Consider the following 6754-nt stretch of genomic DNA (forward strand, 5'->3'; position numbering starts at 1 on the left):
TAAATTTCATACACTTGGACCTTTAAATGTAAATCAAAAAATGTGGGAAAATGTTGTCACTAGTTATGAAAGTAAAATTAACATTTTTCTTAAACAAATACCTATACTACATTTAGAAAATAATTTGAGTGGTCTCTTATTTTTTTCCACACCTGTATATGTATATGCACAATGCAGTTCCACTATGAGTTACCACACATTGTTTTTCTAATTTAAATGGTCCTTCTGTTTAGCTGTCTGACCACGTACAATAAACAGAACATCTCAAATTAGAATAGATTCCAAGCAGCCAATCTATTCCTCTTACCCTGTCCAAGGAGAATAGATTGGTATGTAAGGATTTATCTAAGGGGAGTCCCACAGTTTGGACTGCACATGTGGTCTTAGATCACAATGAATTTTCCCCACATTTACACCTAACAGAAATACTTTTCAGATCACTAATCAAATGTAGGAAAATTTCCGATGACCATGTTAACACTTTTGGTACAAAAGGTCAGATTGCTGTTGAAGCATTTAAAGGTCAGATGTTCACTGAAGCATGCTAGATGCTCTTTGGAAGATGCTTTATCCTCATGCCGGGATAAGATAGATCATCAGCATGTTTTTGCATTCTGTCATTAAAGTAAAAGGCGTACTCAAAGAGATTCTTAAAAATCATCAATTATTTTACTTTTCATGTAAATTGTTATGCCGGTAACATAATTTTTAATGAGAATGCAAAAATATGAAAAAAGTAATGTTAGACTTTTGAACATTTCCTGCATAAAGTACTGCAATACTTAAGGTGGTTTTCTTGCAAAGCTGAGCATAATACGAACAAGGTAAATTTGCATAGGAGCTTTTCAAAAGAAGGTCATTAATACATTAATACTTAATAGGAACCCATTGAGTTGGATAGCTTTGCCTGGCTTCACGTTTTGTTAAACTTTCATTATTGAGGCGATCAAACTGTGTTGTTTTTTTCTCTCTGACCCACCTTAATTTACCTTGAACAGGTTGACGTTTGACTTTGTGTGAAACATAAATCCACCTTGAATATCAATGCCTTTCCAAACAGCTTTATTCAAACAAACTTCCCTACATTTCAATGGCTGGACATTATGCTGATTACAATACTTTTTTATATAAATCTGAAATTTTCGACTCTGGGGACTGAAGCACATAGCGCATAACAAGAACACAAACTCTCTAATAAATAGGTGATTTATCATATAAATTGAGGGCATGAAGTGTACAAGTCTGAACATACAAATGATAAAATTAATATCAATAGTGTCTACGTTTGACTTCTCAAGCGTGTTTGTTATTTTTCATAGTCAGTAGAATTGTCTTATTAATTTCTTCTCTAACTGTATCGTAGGAACTATGAAATAAACACCTGAAATTCATCCTTAAATTCTTTATTTTCCTTCTGGCTATCCTGCATATTTTAATGTGTATTTTCATGCACGAATAGTCGTACACCTATGATTTATGATGTGGCTCAATGCAGCTATAGGGGAATGTGGGCCAAATCAGACTTAACACTCCTTTCACAGTTTTCCAAAACCAGAATGTGCTAAAATGACAGCTGTCGCATACACCGTGACAGGTGTGAAGGCATGCTTTCACCAAGCCATCTGAAATAGTTGTAGTTTATACTACTTCTCACTACTAGAATCAGTATGTTAGTTAATATTAGTTTTGTTATTGAATTCTCAGTTTTTCATGTTAGTCAGTAATGATCTATTGGGGAAGGGGGTTGATTTAATGTTTATTACTAAATCAATTAATGGAGAATACTTAACAGATGTTTACTTTTTCTAATTACACGCAATATAGACATGTGGTTAATATCACTTCTGTTAACAATATTAACAAGAAAGGTGCTATTTGTTTTTGTAAATCTACACTGTAAAAAAAACATAAAAACTGCTTATATTGCATCAGCTGGGGAGTCCGAAAATACAATCAAATTTCATACTTTTCGTGTCATTTTACACCCGACTTGTAAACATGCAGTCTATTTCTGTAATTTACATTTTTATTGTATTTCAAAAATAGGTGAAAAACCTGTCGAATAAAGCACAAAAAATCATAGCAGCATATGATGTGGGTGAAAAATACTTTGTTTATCTTCTATCTGACTGATCCTAGAGAACAAATCTATTTTTTCAGTAAACATTGAAAATGGTTGCTTTTGTTTTATTGGTGTGCTTGACAAAGATAATAAGTGTTTTTTTGTTGGTTTCTCTGTTAGAAAGCTTGCTGTAATATCATCTGTAGTCTGGTTTGTACCATGTCTATTATCTCTTATTCATTCAACTCTCTGGTGACAATGAAACGACAACTTATATCCTGCGTAATTTGTCATACAAAAACCTCAGGTAGAGCAAGAGTGAAGACATACCTACAGCATGGCCACATATAATGTCAGTGATACAGCAGCCCACTGTCATGTTGAAACCTTGATAGTAGTGTTTGGGCTTGATGGGCAGCAATGTAAAGCACTGTACAGTCCCACAGGGGTTGGCTGTATCATAGTGGAGTTTGTATTAAGGACAAAAAAAGGTTATTGCCTGATTTCAATCACAAGTAGATCATACTACTTCCAACTCAGAAATCAGTGCAATAAGCCGGTTTATCAATGTTTTGATGCATTGTAAAAAAAAACGTAATACAATTAAAGGCAGCAAAAATGTTTACAGTACAGCATATGTTTACATGATTATGTTGCGCCTGTGCTATTGTAACTGCTCCTACTCGCCCTCGAACCAGCGTCGGTCTGGATGGGAGACGGCGCTCTAACGAAGTGGCTAAAGACCGCAGTCTCTAGCATCTGTTGCTAGAGCATCTCTGTTGTTCGGGGAGTGAGGACAGCTCTCTCGCTGGCCTCCATCTCTATTTATGCATTGTAATCACTTTATCAGTCAACAAGTTTAAAACTGGGCTGATTGTGTTTAACTACAACTATGCAATGTTTTCAGGCACCTCCATTAACAGCTTGATGCTATTCAGCCTCTGTATTCAGAAATACTTTCATTGTCATACAAAAAAACCTACTATTCTTTTGCTTTAACAAATTGCATTGAAAAATATTTAATAATACTTCAAAAGAGAGATAGGATGTCACAACAAGCTTGTGAACAAGGACAAATCTTGAGCAATTTACGATTTATGAATCAAATTAGATGCAGAAATATGTGCTTTTTGTTTCATCCTAATTTTATAATTTCTATGAAGACAATGCAAACTTGTAAACGACAACCCCAGGATAAAGGGAAATATGCCTGGTGTCACACATTTTGTACAGGTCTGTTTTAAATGTAAATGTATGACTCAACCTTTCCTAACAAGTGCAGCCTTGAACATTTCGTATGTGGAACATTTTTGTGTTTTCGACTCAGTAACATAACTGCTGCGGGGGTTTAAAGGCGGAAATGTCAGGTCTCCATGACCTAAAAGCATAGCTAGTGTTAAATGTCCTCTTGCAGATGGTTGAAGGGTTAATTCAGGCATGGATAGCTTTACAGAGGTGCTGATGTTAAATGTGCTGTGGCAGGGTGTAGGGTTAACGGCCGACTGCTCTTTTCCAGTGGGGGGTTTCTCTCTCGCCATATCCCTGTAGTATAGCAAACCGAGCGCTGGTCAAGGATGCCCACTGGCTCTCATTAAGAGACGTCAAATCATTATGGATCTCTTCCCTTTCTGCAAAGCTCCTCTAAACCTCTGGCGGCTCACAGCTGTGAGCTATCATTAGCAGATGACAAACCCCATTAGAGAGCCCCCTCTCTGGGCTGGAGTGGATCTGACAAGCCCTCCTTAGCCTTCGACTAGTTCAAACGCACAAAAATACTTTAAATACCTTCTGGTATGTACACACAAAAAAGTAGAGAACATATATACATTTTCAAACTCTCACATGTGGACATAACCTTGAATATACACCAGACACGTATAAACATACGCTACAACCACTTGCGTCTGCATCATTTTTGTGGGTTTTTCTTCAGGCTTTTTATGTAATTTCCTTTTTTGGCCCTGCCCATGTAAATTCAATTTCCATGAACATTGGCAAGACGAATGGTATGATCATTAGGGTGCATTAGGAAATGTAACTGGAACTGTCTAAAGCCCCGTTCACACCAAAAACATGAGTTAAAACTATAAAGATTTCGAAATCGTTCTGAATTCATTAAAATACCAAAACTATAATGACTGCTGAATGATAGAATATTGCTAATTTAACTGAATTTTAAGGGCTGGTGCATTTAAAAAGTGAAACTGCAGCACACTGGTTTAGCAGAAACATAATCCGTTATAGTTATGATTCTAGCTATCGTTCTCTGTGTAGTTTTAAGAAAGCCTTAAAAAGAGAAGTCTGTGGTATTTTTCCACTTTACATCTGGATCGCTTTGACTTCACAGTCCCACCCTGACAGTCAAAAGCCCTCCACCCTGAATCAGGTTTTAATTACAGCTATTTGGATTGGCCCAATGGCTTTGCTTCTCTATCCCCACAAAGTCTCGCACATCTACTAATTTAAAGCGACCACGTTGCCTGTGGGACTTTTTATATCTTTCCAGGCAGCGGTGTGCGACACAAGCCCACTTTCATGTGGAAAACCCTGCATGTGTCAAAGAGACTTAGCTGTCGGTAGCGTCGCCGTTATTGAACCTCAGAGATGTTTCGAAAGGGCCCTCAGACAGCGGCGGTCTGTTTGAGCCTAGCTTCGGGTATGTGCGGCAGCTGCGCGCGGCCTAACTCAGAACCAATAAAGACTGTGAAGCCATGTGTGTGCACTTTGCGGTGGCGCGTGTGTGCGTGCATGTGATGAGAGATGGGGACTAGCAGGGCTTAATGCACAGCTGGGGTAAATTCACTTCGGGGGTAAAAGGCCTGCTGTTGCTTTTGCCTCAATAAAGTGAAAAGCAGGGAGAGTGCAGCCAAGTGTGCTTCCATTGTCTGGAAGTAGGGCAGTGGTACAAAGAGGACTGACCTGGGAGACCATCCCAACTTGGCTTGAGAAAGCTGTTATGTAACAACCAGGTGATTCACACAAAGAAAACGATTACCTTTATAATGCCAAGAAGTGCCTTGTCATGTTGTTAGTAGCCCCACACTGATATTTAACATGTGCTGAAATACGAAGCTATATAACTTTTACAGAAATAAGGATTTGGGCTAAATAAATCATGAGGTGGATGTGAACACTTTTGATTGACATCTGGTGGAATAACTAAGAATAAGACCTTTGAACTAATATTCTAGTAAAAAAGAACAGATCAAGATAAGATAAGTCTATCAGTATGCGTATTTCCCTGATGCACTGGCCCACTTTCAGCAAGAGGACCGTATTCTCATACTCTTGGGGGTCACCTTCACAGTACAGCATAATAACACATGGCAGGTAGATATTGTCATGAGCAGAACCAGGGTTGTGCCTTCACAATTGACTGACAATTGCATTAGTTTCGGTGCCTCTCTTATCATCATCTCGTTATCATAAATCACTTTTCTTTCCGTGCCCTGCTCTTCCACCCACTCACTACTGTGCCGTGGTCATCTCATAGGTTTCGGAAAGTAAACCGACGGGGTGAGTCACAAAATTAGCCTGTTATCTTGGTAGCATAGCACAAGATTGTTTTTCCCAGAATACCTGAGACTCAAATTCTAGATGGCATTAGTCATTTTATGACCCCTACATATGAGGCCTTTTGGTTGTTAATATTTTTGGAACAGCCTTTTGTTAGACGTATATTACCATACTTTTATAAAGCACAGTATTGTCATGTGGTGTGGTTAAAAGTATTAAGACAACTTGTGAAAACTCTTCTCTGTAGACACATTTTAACCAAAACAGCTGAAAACAATTGAAGGGAGGAAAAAACATTTTTACACAATTTTCTTTGTTTCAAAATCTGCATGCATTTAAACCTGAAGATCCTATTTTTAGCATTATTTAGATATTGTTAAGGATTTGATTATGGGTTCAAATATAATAACATGGTTAATATCACAAATGACAAATGTAGCTATATTTTATTACTGACATCAAAGTATGCAGTCAGAATATTTCTTTGTTATTCAACATCCTGCACCTTTCTGTTTATTTCCAGGTTTTACTAAAATACAGCATCTCAACTTTTGGACCCTACTGTATTTCCTTAATATAATACAAATGTGTCGTCGTCAGATCATTGAACGTGTGGTTTTGTTTCCTTATTATTTTACATTGTTCACAACGTTACAATGTTGATCAGATAAATGTGTATATAAATATATATGTGTGTTTATGTGTGTTTGTGTGTGTATATATATATATGTGTGTTTATGTGTGTTTGTGTGTGTATATATATATATATTTAAACCCAAAATACTGCTTCAGTATATATATACACACACTCAAATTTATCTGATCAACATTGTAACATTGTGAACAATGGAGAATAATAAGGAAACAAAACAACACGTTCAATGATCTGACTACGACACATTTGTATTATATTTTGGAAATACAGTAGGGTCCAAAAGTTGAGATGCTGTATTTTAGTAAAACTGTTTTATTTCCATATATATTTAAATATATATATATATATATATATATATATATATATACAGTTGCGTATACGTAATCTCTAAAACACGATCATAAATCAGCGCAGTAGCCTTTAAGTTTCATGCGTCGTCATTTGAAGCTTTGGTTCTGAAGAGACAAATGTTATGTATTATACTGACACCTAGTGTTTGTTAAGAGGAAGTGCAACATTGA

Source organism: Triplophysa dalaica, chromosome 3 (assembly GCF_015846415.1).
Source record: "Triplophysa dalaica isolate WHDGS20190420 chromosome 3, ASM1584641v1, whole genome shotgun sequence".
Classification (NCBI taxonomy): Eukaryota; Metazoa; Chordata; class Actinopteri; order Cypriniformes; family Nemacheilidae; genus Triplophysa; species Triplophysa dalaica.